Source organism: Ornithodoros turicata, chromosome 7 (assembly GCF_037126465.1).
Source record: "Ornithodoros turicata isolate Travis chromosome 7, ASM3712646v1, whole genome shotgun sequence".
In the NCBI taxonomy this organism is placed as follows: Eukaryota; Metazoa; Arthropoda; class Arachnida; order Ixodida; family Argasidae; genus Ornithodoros; species Ornithodoros turicata.
In genome coordinates, this window is record NC_088207.1 from 43,787,908 (window position 1) to 43,804,580 (window position 16,673).

The 16,673-nt window shown below is 45.2% G+C and overlaps 2 protein-coding genes across 2 annotated transcripts in view; one reads left to right on the forward strand and one right to left on the reverse strand.

Moving 5' to 3' along the window:
• The window catches only part of LOC135401187 (uncharacterized), a 36,050-nt gene extending 27,473 nt beyond the window's left edge, over nucleotides 1-8,577 (reverse strand). The window contains exon 1 of the mRNA XM_064633444.1: nucleotides 8,414-8,577. The gene's annotated coding sequence lies outside the window, so the exon portion shown is untranslated. The remainder of the gene's footprint in view (nucleotides 1-8,413) is intronic.
• Nucleotides 1-16,673, forward strand: part of LOC135401188 (prostaglandin E2 receptor EP3 subtype-like) — a 33,291-nt gene that overhangs the window by 6,364 nt on the left and 10,254 nt on the right. The gene's annotated exons all lie outside the window — the stretch shown is intronic.

Here is a 16,673-nt window from a genome sequence, read left to right on the forward strand (position 1 = left end):
TTAACATGAACGCGCCTCCGACCTGCGGAGCGGGAAGAGAGCCACCCTAGCGGCGCTTACGAGAAATAAAGGGAAGGAGTGTTTCGGCTGTCCCAGTTGTGCTGCGGGGGGTGTAAGCCTTACCATGAGCTGTTGACTCGGCATCACATTACCGTCAGCTGTTGTTATCATCGCGACGTTTGTTTTGTTTTGCGGCGACTATGTAGGTGTGTATGCCGGCCGACACCGCAAGGACGCAATGGTAACGCAATGCCGGGTTAACAGCTCATGGCAAGGCGGACATCCCCGCAGCACAAGTGGGGCAGTCGAAGTACTCGTTCCCTTCATTTTGCCTAAGTGCCGCTAGGGTGGCTCTCCTCCCGCTCCGCAGGTCTCAGGCGCGTTCAAGCTAACTGTGCTTCAAGCTGTACATCCGCTTCAAGGCAGGCTGAAGTATGCTAAAAAAAAGTACAGATCGCATCAGAGTTAACTTGAAAGCCATTCCGGCCAGCGGACCCTCGTGGTGCTTAGTAGAAATAACGGCGGAGGGTGTGTTAGTCATCTATTTACAGTTAGAGGGGTTGTCCTCGCTATGAAAGCGTTGTTTTTTGTGCAAGGTGCTGCTAGGGTGGCTCTCCTCCTGCTTCGCAGGATGGAGCGGTGTTCAAGTTAACTGTGACGCGAGCCGTACGTCCATTTGCGCTCGACGTGTACCACAATGCACGTTCTGGCGCAACGCGACTTGCAAGTGAATATCGGTTCGGATTTTTTCTTTCCTTTTATTTTTTATCTTTGTAGAAAAACAAAACAATATGTCACAAGACTCAATGCGGTAGTTTACGAAGAACCGTATCGGTGCGATGAAATCTGATCATTTCCTGCGTGTACTATACGTCACCATCGTGTACCAGTTCACCTCTTTCGCACGTTTGTGGCTGTGTGCAGAGGACTTTCAATATGCCATGCAAGTAGGTCCGCTGTTTGCGCAGCTCCCCAGCTTCCCTCTTCCCCCTATTGTCCGTGGAGCGACCTGATTGGTCCCTCTCTCAAATAAGGGAGGAGACATATTTTAAGGCGAGCCGCACGTGGTTTCTTCTGCTGGATCCGTGCTAGTCTGCGACTACCCCCTTCTTCCTATCTTGTGAGTGGACAGACACTTTGTCACGTGGTTTCTGCAACGCTGACCCTGTTTATTATTGCGTAACACTGGCTTGCACAACAAATAAAAACAACGATAAACAAAGAAAAGGGATGTTTTGACGCCTATGCGGGCGTCCTCGTCAGCTTTAAAAACGTGAAGGCAGCCCGCATAGGCGTCAAAACGTCCCTTTTCTTTGTTTATCGTTGTTTTTATTCGTTGTGCAAGCCAGTGTTACGCAATAATAAACATCATGGCCCCTGGCTTTTGGTCTCTCTTCAACGCTGACCCTCTCCACCGCGCAGAGACAAACTGCCGTAGCGTATTATCCCAAAAGGAACTACGCTTCAAAAGTTTTAAATAACTGACCGTGCTAAAGCTACGATGTTTTTGTTTGTTTGTTTTCAGTGTCATATTGTCGTCCACGCAGCGCCAAGTCGTGGACGTTGAAGATGCTAGAGCCTTCGTACAGCCAGCAACAATAAATCACGTCCTGCGACATCCTTGAATGCGATCCTTCTATTGCTGCGCCTGCCATATGAAGATTTATGGACTGTGTGCTACCAGGTTTATCGTCTCAGCATATATAGACGTCTAGCGATCATATAAAGGCTTCACGCACGAGAACCAGGCTAATCATCTGCTGTGAAGTGATAAGCGACATGTCACTGTTCGTGCAATGCAGGGCTATACATATTTGGCGCAAGTTGTGCAGAATCCCCCCCCCCCCCCCCTCCCGGGCATCATATTGCTGCTTCTGTCAGTTTACATTTGCCTTCGCTAGCCCTGTACGACAAAGTTCCCTACAGCTATAAATCCGTGTTCCGTAGCTATGAATCGGAATCTCTCGCCCCAAAGCCCGTAACTTCGAATGCGTCGCCCTTGATTGGCTTTAGGGGTAATGTTACTCGTTTCTATGAGGAACCCGACATCCTTCGGTTAGAGTCGCTCCACTCACTATTGACCTTTTATAGCCTCGTTGCCGTAATGTAACCAACGTGTACGCGACCGGCAATAAACCGCAGCAAGTTACACCCCATTAAGCAATTGGACAATCAATCGTTAGTTTTATGGCTCTCATTACCTATATGTACAGGTATTCAACCAGCGAGCGCCGGGAAGGACTGTCTTCAGTACTTATTTGTACTCCGGTACTTACACTTTCTGTTCGGTTGTCGGCTAATTTACCGAATACAAACGCCTACAATCCTGCCGTTCAGTGTTACAGAAATAACGCATCCTTACTTGATTGCGAGAATGTGTAGAGCGTGTTGGTTGGGACTGAACATGATCAAGAACGCGAAGGGACAAGGACGACACACACACGGAGGCGTTCAACTAACAACTGAGTTTATTTGGACACACAACACTAGTCAGGAAAGGCCCGGGCCACAAAGGCGATCTCTAGCGGTGACAGGCTGACTGATCTCTGACTCACGTTATTGGAAGAACGATGTATGAAGGCCGCTTCTACAGTCTCGCGTACAAACTTAGAATGGTGTCTGTGAAGAACAGAAGCATTGCGGTAAAGAGGAGTGCACGTAGAGCAGGAGCCTATGTGGTCTTTTAGGCTTAAATGCATGTCATGTGACTGAGCTCGAATTTTTGCTCTGTGTTGGAGGAGCCGAACGTTTAGACATAGTGACGTTTGGACGATATATTGTTCTCCGCAAGATAGCGGGAGGGTGTATATAACACCCCTTTTGCATGAAACAAATTTGTTTCGGTGATTTACTTGACATCCTTCATTGGTTCTTGGTCTATTTACCGCGGGGATCATTCTGGCCAATTTAAAGAGGCAGCGAAAAACAACTTCTACGGAAAAGGAAGACGCTACTTTTTTAACCCTGTGAGCAAATCCATGGGTGTAGGGAATGCTCACAACCATCTTCTTTTCCCCAGGAGAAGGCGGGACCCTACCCACAGAAAGAAAAACGCTTTTTGCCAGCGTTTGAACCTTCGATGGTGTGGGTACCCAGCCGAAAACAATCTCTCCATCTGATACTTAAGGCTACTGTAGCAGAGATGAGAGCATGACTTATTGAGAGCGGCTTTCAGAGCCCATTTAACTACGGAATCCTCTACAGTCTTCGAATGATGGCTGGAGAAAGGTAGAAACGGTTTTTAAGACATTCGAAGACTGTAAAAGATTCCGTAGTTAAATCGGCTCTGAAAGCCACTCTCAATAAGTCATGCTCTCATCCCTGCTACAGTAGCCTTAAGTGTGAAGTAGCCTTAAGAAGAAGAAGTAAAGAAGCCTTGTGAAGGAAACACCGGACGAATAAGTCCCAAATATGTTATAGTACCAGAATAGTATAGTGGAAATGGCATTTCAGAGTCGCGTGCGCTGCTCCCATTGGGGACATCCCTGCTCTGCAGAAGGCATTAGTGGCGGAAAGCGGATGACCGCTTCACCGGAGTCAAGGTCGCCAGCACACTTCCAGAAATATCGCTGACTGCCACATCCATAAACGAGTCCCTATAGACGAAGTGCGCTTCATATCTGTGTACGCGACTATGTTCTCTATATTGACACAGAGCTCTGAAAGTTCAACGGGCTCATCGAACTCATATTTTCTGCTTGCCACGTGCCGCGAACCGTATTGACGGTGCACCTTCCAGCCTTCCCTGTGCATTTCAAATGTCATTATTTTGCGCTGCTTGCCCTGCCTTTAGATGCGGCAACTGACAAAAGAGAATTTTGTGTAATGTTGCGACATATCAACATCATCTTTCGGAATCTCTTGACAGATGATTCACAGACCTATTAAACCATCAATAAAAGCGAACGACGCTGAGCCAATAGCCAAATATCCAGCCAAACGCAGACACGGTGAGGAACACTGTTCTCATGGAGCTCAGGTGAAATGCCGCATCAGTCTCGGTCTCAGAGACGACGGTTTTTCTTTTGCTTGATTCCCAATGACGACTTCTCGGTTTTCCTCTGCCTTATTCTTTGTCATTTATCGGTCGACTTTTAAACTTTCTACTATTCTTTTTGGAGTAGTAGCCGTGCTAATTTTCCTTGCACAACGTAGAATGATGCAAGCTAGCTGGTGTGCGCGTGAAAAAGGAAAGGCCATCGTTTGCTCGAGTTTGAGGAATGAGACGGGTAACATAAGGACGTGGACGCGCATACTTTAGACATCATGTTTCTACTTTATACCTCCTTTTCGCGCGCGATACATTCAACTCATAAATGCAGGAGGGGGGGTGGATATAATTCCCCCACAACACCGAATAACCTCTGGATGTACGAATATTGTCCAAACGGATTCGTACATTCAGAGGATATTCGGTGTTGTTGGGGTAGTATATAACAGGAAAAGCAGCAACGCACTCACACTAACATTAATGTTATCTCAGATTGCCGTTTGGTGGTTTAATATTCGCAAGAACCACTGGACTACAGCCTACCACTTAGTAATGGTAACGGAGGAACGAACATCGTATTATCAATTGTTGCGTTATCACCGTGTTGTCAATTATTCCTGGCGGTACACACAGATTTGCCGTTGCTTTTGCTGTCTCCAGTGCACCTCATTAACTTTTACCAAGTTACTATTTACCTCAATAAAACACAGCCTTACGGCGATTTCAGACTAAAAATGAATGACGAAAATGAAATGAAAATGAGAAACTTCCCTGAACGTACTTGACAGGAACCATTTTTTTTTTTTTTTTCAAACAATGAGACATGCGCAATCCAACGCAAACACGGTGACGAGCACAGAGCGGCAACAACAAACAGTCAGTTGTCATTGTTACGTAGAGACGTTACACGTGTCTCCTGTAACGCACGCTTCTCCGCGCTGAGACACGTGTTGCTAGGGAGCCGCCTTGCGAAGAGAACGGCGTAGCCCCAGCAAACGCGGAACGTCCGTTTGCCGAAGATAAACGACCCGTGTTTAAGTCTCCCGGTCAATATAGCTACGCGACCGTTGGCAATCGGAGTTCCTCCTCGGAGTAATCGGAGCAGCAGTGTGCTAAGGAGGAGTTGCGAAATCTCCTAAATACATACGAAGATGCCACCACAATCGGGTGTCCAATTAAGCCGACCTGATCGGAACCTCACTGGTAAATTGACGGCACACTATCCCAGAGTGTTTCAAGAGAGGTAGTCTCGTGAACTGAAGCATAATGTGCAAGCGACGCCTGTGTGCTGCCACGGCCTGTGTCTTGGACACGACCTACTAGATTATAACGACCATGTCATAATCGGCAACCCCTATGATAAGCCCGTCCGCACGACCCGCTAGGGGCGCTACTCATCGGCCCATGAGATCTACATCATGATTGGACAATTGAAATTTGAATTTTGAACGCGCAGAAGCGGACGTACGGCTACAGTAGCAGACGACAGAAACAGCTCCCATGAAAATGCGTAGAATGATGATAATCAACTTTAGAAAGAAGCATCTCTCGTGGGACATTCACCGCTTGTACAAAAATACTAAGGTAAGCTGAAGTACGAAGTATTTATTGCAGATATTGAAGAAGCAATAGCCGGGCCGATGACTAGCGCCACCGCTAGCTTACACGTACGGCGCTGGGAAGGGGTGCCTATGACGTGGTCGTTATAGTCTAGTAGGTCGTGGTCTTGGAAATTTGTCAGTGGCCCAATAGGCTTCCGAGAGAAGAGGCCAACCTCAACTGTAAGACCCGCCTGGTCACACCTTGTTTCTGCACCGAGGTAGTACCTAAAGGGTATGACGTGCTGTTTTTTATGCTGTCAGATTGCTCAGCACCCTCTTGTGTGGCGAATATTTTTGGTACCTCTGGTATACTGCAACTAGGTACATGTTCTGTAGTCCCCTCCGGGGTACTTTGTCCCGTCCTGAGCAGAGATGGCAAAGTTGTCTTCGATGTCTATGTCATCGACACAATATCACTGTTGTTCCTTGAGCCGTGCGCAGGAAATGGAGTCACTCACGTGGAAGCGCAGACACGAAAACAGCAAAAAGAGAACTGATTTTTTTGTCAGGCAGCGCGATATTAGGTGGTCGGAACATCCGGAACAGTATAGTATACTTGTTTCCGTTTCTTGCTTTCTTGAGATGTATCTTGAAATCTCGTCAAAATAGGAAGTCAGGCTTCCTCTACAGACAGAAATACTGCTCATATGACAGCGATGTTGCAAGCTTTTGGGACGGAAGGCGCCGGATAACGTGAGACAACCTCGAAGAGGACGATTACACTTTTGTTGACGTAGCGTTGCCGAGCCTTCCTTTTTCATTTGTGCCTAGTAGTATTGTTGCACCAGGTGATAAAAGGAGCAACACAAGAAATCATAAGTTTTGATTTTTTTTTTTCTGTTTTTTCGCTGCCGTGAATCAGACATTCACTCTTTCATCGGGTGCGTCCTCGACTATATAGACCAGACACACGTGCTCCCCTAACTGCCCGCGACAGACCAAATACTATAAACCTTCTTTTTTTAAAAAAATCCGTGTTAGCGCCGCGAAGCAACTGTGGCTATGGGCGGCGTACAGGCGCGGACAGGTGGAGAGAGGACAGCAGGAAGGAGTGAGGGGACAGGTGGGTTAGTGTGCGTCCTGGGCCGACTTTATGGGGAACTGTGCCGACATTCGTCTGGTGCCACAGCCGGGGGGGGGGGGGAATTCGAACCCGCCTCACCTCCCGGTCTCGGCGTGGACAGCGGTCAGACCTTCTATTCAAATTATATCCAGCTAAATAGCGCCTAGCTAAAGTGTTATGTGGCGACCCATTCCTTTAGCTTCGACAATAATATACCGTTACATACCCCCCCCCCCCATATACTTCTACGCCCCAAGCAGCACAATGTACTGAGAGTCGAGTGCAATAGGGGTGGACGGTATATGTGTTTTATCAATGTTCCTTAGTTTCACGAGTCTGTTCAAGGCCTTCCACCTACCCGTCCACCCCTATTGCACTCGCAGTCGCTTTCAGTACATTGTGCTGCTTGGGGCCGCACCAGCCCGTGACAATGAGCAGCAAAAAAAGCAACCCCTGGGAAGCACTGATCGCCCGAGCTGCGATAAGATATCGTATATCCAACCGCAATTTGCCGACAGAAAGAAATTGTAGGCGTATTTTCCAGAGCTCGAAGTGCGGCAATGCAACGGCCATACGGCAATGAATGTTCTTATTACAGCGTTTCGTAATAATATGCAAAATATTTTCATAAGCTGCGAAATATTTTGCGGCGTCGTGCATAAGGCGTACATGTACAAAATACAGCGCAAAAGTATTTAGAATAAGATACTAAATACTCCGCGTAAAAAGTATTTAAAATAGAGTACAAACTACTCAAAACTGAAAGCGAGCAAACGAGTAATTTGAATAGAGTACTAAATACTCTAGGAAGTATTTAAGATAATCTTTAAAGTACTTTAGTATTAGCAGTAAGTGAAACGCGTACTCTGAACGTGGCTGTACAAATGAAAAGGATAAACTTCGTCCGCCATACTTAAGCATATCTTATATTTGCAAGGTCCTGGTGTCAAGTCATGTTTGGTGAACTTTGGTGAACTCAAGTAAACTTTGATTATATGTTCTGACCCAAAACTTCGCAATTCCTTCTGTATCCCTCCTGCTGGGGTCTTTCAACCTCTGGCGCGTGTTTATTGCTTTGGTGACCAAGGAAATAGATGCAGGGATTCTCTTGTACCTAACGGCCTGGACAACGGGCCGTTGACAAGCAAGTACAAGCGTGGAACCAGCCTATTGTACAGGAGGATAAATGACAGATGCGCGAATTCCCAAAAAAGAAAGAAAAAATTGGGTTAAGTTCCAGTGAGCTGAAAGTCTGGACACGGCGGGGAAGTGTGCTGGATACGGCTTGACGAGGAAGAAAAGTATTTTGAGTACTGAGTAGCAAATACTGGGGAAAAAATAATTTAAATACCTTAAAAATACTCGTCGCAAAAAGTATTGAGTACAGTACCAAAATACCGGAAAAAGTGTTTAAAATACTGTATTTTGAGTACGCACTCAAGATACGTACAAGTCTGCGCCGCGTACTGCCCTCTTGGAACAAAAAATAAAGCAGACGAGTGAACGCTGAAAGCATTGCTCATGTTTCTAAACAATAGAGGACGTTGGTCATCACTGTGGGGCAATCATTATATGTTGACCACATAATAAAATTCGATATGTTGCTTCCGATCCCCACTTAATCTTTCGAAAACAATAAAGAGATACCGTAGCCACAACTTTGGTCCCATAGCAATGAGACAAAATGAATTCTGACCACACACTGATATCGAACGCAACGCAATTTCACGCAACCGTTTGGAATGCTGGATAACGTACCTGTATATACACGGAAAACTGCAGGTCACAGGGAGGGCTTCGTCTGTTTGTCAGGATATGAAGGTGAAGGTATACAGCCAAGAGGGAAAACCAAAGCCAATGTAGCCTTCCCCACAAAACACTATAGACTCCGAACGCCACGGCAGACGAGGCTGATGTCAACAGCGGAGGTTGCCGAGAGAGGGTTCCATATCCTGGATGGATACATCACATCCTCTTATAGTTATCAGCGGCCGACGTATCAAATTCCCAGCTGCCTTTCTATCGTCCATATCATTTTCGCCATGCGTAAATAAAAAAATAAAAAAATTGCAAGCCAACATTATTGCCCCATACAGCTATTCTTTAATCACGTCTTTCGTTGCCTCAGTTGTAAAGACCTCCAGTATTTCAAATATCTACGCAATAATTCTCGAAACCTAAAAAAAAAAATATATATATATATACTCGTATTTGAAAACCAGTTCAATATCCAGCACGGGCGTTGATTTTCACAGCCAAATTGTATACGGTCGCTTAAGATCTTTTGTACATTTATTGTGCCAGAAAACTTCGCGTTTGAAACGCGTTAAATAGTATATCCTATAATATATACTCCTATACTTGGGCTTCTAACGGGCGGCCAGTAGCATTTCTAAATAACAATGTCGGTATAAATATACAGTATGTATGACTGGCAGTATCTATGGCTGTATGTACAGTATGTATGTATGGGCTTGCTGTGTATTCACCTGCATTCATTGGCGGCGGAAGGGGGGGTTTACAGGGGTGCCTTAAAAATGCCATAAATTTATTATTATTTAGAAATTTTATAAATTAAATGCCATAAACCCTTTTCCTGAATCGATCAAATTGCCAGCATAGTCAAGGCTTTATCGATTGATGCGGTAGAACTCACGACGAATAGCGGTGGGGGATGGGAAGCGGCGCCGGTTCGAATCTGGGGTCCCCCTGAATTCAGGACGTTGCGCCGCTCCTGCCTGTATTTAAATTAAACAGAAATCCACAGAACTCCCTATCTCCAAGCACTCAGGTCAACAAACGCCACAAAACAATAGCGACCTGCTGTGCAGGAGTGCGAAGAGCTCAAGGCGCGGGTCCAACTGTACCAATAAGTAGGGCCTCATTAGTCAGGTCAACAATAGGCCGACATTTCGCAGCGATTCGCGCATGCCACTTCACTTGAACACGACTGTTCTATAGTAGCTCGTCAATATAGCCACGAACCTTTTCTCTGAAGGACGCGTCGCACAATGCACGTGTACAATATCCGGACTGCACTTCCAACGAAAGGTCGTGCAGTTAACAAGACGTCAAAGTCTTGCAAGAAGGGCGCAATTTCCTATACGTGCTGATCGAACGTCCAACTAGATTCATTGCCTACCGGGGGTTTTCATTAGACGGGTAAGCAAGCCTTCCGTTTCGTTTGTTGTTGTTCTGCAGAGCGTACACCGTGCGCTGCAGTGCAGTGCAGCAACGTAATGAAAGAGGTCTCCACGGGCGGTGCCGATGGAGACGAAAAGGAAAGTAAGAGGGACAAGCATACTTAGGGCCCTGTGTTTTCGGGTTTTATGTTTCTCTTATTGTTGTTGTTGTTTTTTTGTTTTACTTGTTTTTTTGAAAATCGGGGGTAAAAATCGGGTTTCATTTCAAGAGCCGTAAAACAGGGTAAATTCGGACGATATCAGGTGGAAAAGTAGATTTGCGGGCGAAAAAAAAAAAAGAAAAAGAATAGAACACGCCTCGAATTTCAGATTAACTCAAGATACGGAACAGCTGTGCTGAATGTCCAATGCTCAGTATTCTCCAGTTCCCGTATTGGTGGCTGAAATCGCACTTTGCCATGTTCGTTTTCGGATTAGACCCGAAGGGATGATGGCGCAACTCGGGGGTAAAAACGGGTTTTACCCTATAAAACACAGGGCCCTAGGCATACTTGATCGTCTTCCGTATCCACGTAAACGAAGCTGGCTTCCAGTAAGGGACGTATCTGAAACGCTCTTCCTGACTGATGACGTTTAGCGCGTACAGCATAGGCATACGTAGAACGGCGGAACCTGACTCCCATGCTCTTGAACATGGGGAAACACTCGGAAGTCGAGTGCGCAACAAATATCGAGCGTCAGCTTATCGGAAGGCTTTCACGATAACGGTTGCGAAAACATGAAAAGCAAAGCGCTTCATTCCTTGAAGTATAGATGTCAGTATTCAGAACTCAGAATTAGCTCATGTCAGTCGCTGATATTTCACTCGTCAGTTCTTTTATCGTACCGTTCTCTTAGAGTTTGTTCGGGTCAACTGGCGAATTCCACCGGTCACTGTAATACAGAAAATTTTACACTGACGGCTGTGGGTGTGCATACTACACTGGGCGCTTCGAAGCAACGTGTCATTCGTCATTCTGTTCGCTCTTCGTTCGTGTCTATATACACTCAACCAATCCCAATATAGGGTGTTTTCACATGACGTCAAACGAACGCGTTTGGCCGCCATGGTGGTGGTCACTTTTTCGGCGCAGCTGCTGACATTATCTAGCATTTGCTCGAAAACGAAGCCTTGAATGGTGTTTTGACACGGTGTTTGGTGTTTTGGGTGTTTTGGTCGCGTCCGTACCCTTCTTTTATCCCGAAAACACTTCGTCACTGTCGTTCTCGCATTTCCTTTTATGAAAACTGTAGTTGTCGCATTGAAAAATAGCGCAATTTGTCATCTTTCAATGCCGCTAGCACGAAAAGTGACCACCAGTGGGAAGAGCTTACGAGCATGCCACGCCACTGTCACGTCATAATGTGACGTAGGTGAAAACTCCCTATAGCTACGTTAAAGGGAACTTTCGCATCCGTTCCAGTCGATTTCTAAACTATGGTGTCACTTTCTTCCTCCTGGACCACGCACTCACCACGGTACCGAAAATCCCACTCAAATGACTGCCGTAGTTTGACTGTCATTCCATGGAATACATGACAACAGCAGACGACGGATGTTGAGAGTATGCCGGAATTCCCGCTCCGGCAAAAAAACCAGAAGACGCGCTGCACGAAAACGACGAGCGGGATTCGCCACTAAACGACCGCATTATTTATTGCATCTATTTGACATTGTCACACACTCACGCGGGTCCCCATGAGACTTGTCGCGAATTACACAAAGAACCGTTGTCTTTAATCTCGTTTAGCAGTTACAGGGGCACTAAAGTGCAAACAATTATCCTCGCGAGATATGAAAGGTACCGTTACTTTGACACCAACACAAAAGGAACGGGAGTCGTACGTTTCGCGTTGTTCGTGAGGATAAACGCATCGCTTTATTCCCTGTCATTCGTCACGAGCTCCGCTGCGGCGAAGGCCAATCGCAACGTTTTTTTGCAGAGTGAATTTAGCAGAGGTTACACATTTTGATCGCGTCGTGAAAATAGAAAATGACGTTTCTGGCGCTTCCAACTTTGCAGACTGACAGTTATCCGCCTGAAGTTTTACCCATATTTCTTCGAAATGCTATCACTTTGTAGACAAGAATCGTAAAGAAATAGAAACAAAGCAAATTCTCACCCCATGCATTTCCTATTGCCTATACCGTCCGCAAAACGCCATTTTTTTCCTGACAGTATAGGCGTATAGGCCATAGGAAATGCATGGGGAGAACTTTACTTCTAACTCTTTTTCTACAAAGTGATAACATATGGAACTTCAGGCGAATGATTATCAGTCTGCCAAGTTTGAAGCGCCAGAGACGTTATCTCGTATTTTTACGACTCGATCGAAATGTGTAACCTTTGCTAAATCCACCCCGTAGAATTGCAGCCTATAAAAACATCCTTCGTTTTCGTTTCGTTATCGGCTTGCCGTCGCGTGCAGCTTACAGCGCTTAGAAAATAACGGTCACGCGCGTTACGTTCAGTTCAGAATCGGGCCCATGATCACTAATAGTCGATTTTTCATTTCTTTTTTTTTTTCGCTACGTAGCCTACATATTTTTTGGTGGAATGTCAGAGGAGCGTTCCTTCCTGAACGGGCGCTCAAAAAAGGAGAGGCAGAAGAAAAGCGTTTTGCAACACAGCTGTGACTCATCTGTCGTCACCCTTTGCAAGGGCATATAAGTCATTCAGTTGACCGTGATGGAGTGAGCTGTAGCGTTTTCCTGAGGTGAGCGGGATCGTACTAAAGAAGCTCCGGACTGAGCGGTTGAATGACCCCAAGTGACGTACTGTTATGGACCCAACAGCGACACATAGGTAATATAATATAACAGCGTGAGACATTAATAAGACGAAAGAAAAAAGGACAGTCATATACCGCACAAGGAAAGACGACATGGTGTCGTCGTTCACGTACTGAGATGCGTATAGCTCGAAACAATAATTTATCGGGGGCAACGGGATCTGAGTTATGTCCAGGGTAGATACTGCTATAACCTCAGTTATTTATGTCTTCTTAGATTTGGTGTGTGTGTGGGGGGGGGGGGGGGGATCGAATTTTGTTTCCGTTCGGATATAGGGCCTAAACCGTTTCACGTAATTTGTCTTGGGTCTTCGGTGAAAAAGAAAAGAAAAAGAAGTTGTGCAGCGAGTCTTCGCTCCATTTTTGTCAGCCCCACCTTTGACGAAGCAACTAGCAATAATTATAAGTTTGACGATATTTAGCAATATTATCTAGATTTCATCAGCTTATCTAGCAACATTAATAAGACGATGACTATCCTCTCCACTTGTGGTTTAACTTCGATTTTAAATATTTTAGCCCTGCTCCCTATACAGCTGTTATCTAGTGTCTCCACAACGCTTAACGTTAACGAAAGACTCATTTATTTCAATAACCGATGATAACTAAGCAAAACGAGGAGCAGAAGTCAGAAACGATGTGTGGGATAATTCGGCGCCGAATATGCTGTCCCACGGCTCCGCTGTCACACACCATGTTCTTCAGCGAACCGTAATCAGATCCCAACGGTGCTGTAACGCTGCCTAAACAATAAAATACGATGTCCTTCTTCAACAGATTAGGTTCGTCGTGAATCTTCGTTTATTTTGATGAGGCAATCCTCGACTCTGCACTACTAAAATCTCACTAATAAAGTTAAAACGAGTCTTGTACTCATTACACAGTAATCCTTACTTCTTATTTGTCAACGTTTATACGTTAAACAAACAAAAAGAAAGAAAAGAAGCTTGGAGGTCGACGAACGGATAAGCAGACGAGTTTCAATCTGAGCGGCTCCATAATTCCGCAATAAACGCAGACAGCGATATCCTGCCGACGGCGCGAATTCCTTCCGACAGGAAATGAACACGTTCCCTGCGATGTATACGTGATTGCCTGTTTGTATCCATCGCTCCTCCGATCATCCCTATTAGAGAAACCGTGGCGCAAAAGACTACTGGGGATTGTCAGCTGTAACACCTCTTGGAATATGTTGGTCGTATAATATGTATACTTATCGAGGGAAATGTGACGGCGTATAGATCATGATTTGTTTCACGCAGCCATGCGCGAGTGTTTTCTCAGCAGGAGGTGGCAGTACATACATTGTCACATCTGCACGTCGCGAGACTTGTAGGTCCGTCAGTAACTGTTGTGGAGAGGGAAGAGAAGAAGAAGTAGACGAGAGAAGAGAAGTTCCAATGGCACCGAAGCGAGTACGGTGCTCCTTCAGGACCGGACTGTATCCCCTGTGTGCTGTGTCCCAAGATGCGGCCATTTTCTTTCTTTCTTTTCTTGTTTTTTCGTTATTCGTTTCTGTTCTCTTTTTCTAATTTGTTCACTCGCAAAAAAAAAAAAAAAAGAAAAAGAAAGAAAAAGAAATGATTCCATAAAAGTTGACCTGTACAAGATCCCTCGACTTGCTGTATGTTCTGTTTTTTTGGACACAAGGCTATCATTCACGGAAAATTCAATCGTTTCGTAGCGACCATGTGACCTACTTTAGTTGCGCTCAGTCTCCCTCCTGATTGTTTCTTCTCGAAAATACGCGTTCACCTGGATGCAGAATTAACAGCTGAAGGAATACATTTCATCACAATAATTCTGGAGCTTTTATTGCGCATATATTCGGCTTTTGTTCTGCATGTCGCGTTTATTTCACATATACTGCTTTTATTCTGGATGTCGCCTTTATTCTGCATGATGCTTTTATTGCGCATATTCTGCTTTTATTCTGCGTGTTTCTTACATTCAATCATGCGCGAACTATGGAAACTGCCAGTGTATAACCTAATGGTTCGGGACGACAGTGTTTTCTCACGGAGTGAGAACGAATTGTGACGTGAAGATGTCGTATATTCAATCATATATGGAACCAAATTGTCAGAGGGTGCGCTCAAAACCCTCTCTATGCGTAAACGCGCGCTCCTAGGCTTTCACAACTGTGGAGCAATGCATGACCAATTTATGTGCCTAAAAGTTCCTGCCACGAGTGCTGTAGACACTGAAATATTGTTCAGCAGAATATGTGGCTGTTAGCATAGGACGGAGAGTATTCAGTTTTGGAGCCCATCAGCTTGAGCCTTGCACTATATTGAGGTCGCGTTTTCATTGCAGAAGAACAGTACGGTCTATATATATATATATACACGTAATCCTACCCAGCTTTGTTGAAAACCGTCTTTCCGGAGACTTTTAAACGGTCATAAACATTATCTCGAGGTACCGGCGACGAGAGATGCCGTTTTATCCTCGGGAGTAAACTGTTTGGGAAGCTGCGGTACTTCTGTCATCGGCCTAGCCTCCTCTCGCTCGCTCTTTTCACGGAATAGTCATTAGCCGAAGAGACTCTTGTCTTCTCCGTTGCACGTTTTGGTACACTTTAAAATACTGCGCTTTTAGCAATGGGTAAATCTTTTTTTTCTTTTTTTGCACATCACCAATCGCGAGCTACTCGTACGTTGCTATTTATGTGTCTATGTGGAGCAAACCCGAGTGGGAGATGGTGATTAAATAATAGGGAGTTTTAGGTAATTGTAAAGCGCCTTCCGATTCCATATAGCTGTCAGCCAATCGGATATCAGCAACGTGATGTCACCCACTCCAAAGGAATCACGCAATTGGCCTACCAGATTTTTGGAAACGTCATCGTGAAACTTCTATGTTTTCCTAAAACTCTCCTCGGCATCGGCATTAACAGACTCCAGTTGAGAAGCTTCTTAGCTTGTAATAGTATAATGATATACAGTCAACCCTCGATTTATGAACCTTCGATTTATGAATTCCCTCGTTTTATGAACACGAGCACGGGGAACCAAACTTTTTCCATTAATTTTTCTCTCGTTTTATGAACCTCGATATTCGAATAATGAATGGAATTTCTGGGAACCAACTAGGAGTTCCCCAGCGTTTTTGCCCTCAATTTATGAACGGATCGTTCCGAGGTCAACAGAAACCTTCAAAGGGATAATTCCATGGTCTTATGAATGACGCCTGAACGGACAAAACGTTTTCCAGGTATTGCACCCTCGGTTCTTAACCCCTCAAAATCCGAACAACAAACGGGTTTTCCGGGGTCGCACAAGGTGCGACCAAGTGTTCTTGACCTCAGTTGATGAATAAGGTGGTCGCTGTCACCCGGAGATTAATAAACGGAGGTTCAAAATCCCGGAGGAAATCCGAGACCAGTCCAGTGCGAATGTGGTGACATCTCCTCTTTCCAAGATTGACACAGCGGAAGGCATGGTCCAAAGCAAAATTAAACAATTTAGTATTGCATAATAAACAGAGTGTGAATGTGCTAACGTCTGTTCTTTGTGAGATTGATACAGCAGAAGGCATGGTCAAAAGCAAAATTACACAACATATGGCATTATAAACACAATCCCAACTCGGAAATACTGTTGCATTTGCTCGATAGTAGTCAGTTAACTGAATTTTCGATTTATGAATCCTTCGATTTATAAACGGTTTTTCAGAGAACCGAGGGTGTTCATAAATCGAGGGTTGACTGTACTTCAGAAGTAAAGACACACATGTGGGCCTGGCTCGAGAGGTCTAGCTTTACCTAACTACATTTCTTTTCAGTCTATAATGTTCACCGCGGAAATACCAGCGCTAACACAGCACAGAAGCAGTAAACTCTACACAAGCGTTAGTGACCACAGAAACCAAACCCCGTGCAATGGCTATGAGTAGGTTGTGCCACGTCTATCCAAGAAGAAATCTTTAACACACCTCTTTCTGCGTGCATCTATCACAGACGTAGTGTCTACTGGATGTCATCAGACGATAAGTCGACAGTGGTGCTGTCGTTGTATCATTCATCACCTCCCCCCCCCCCC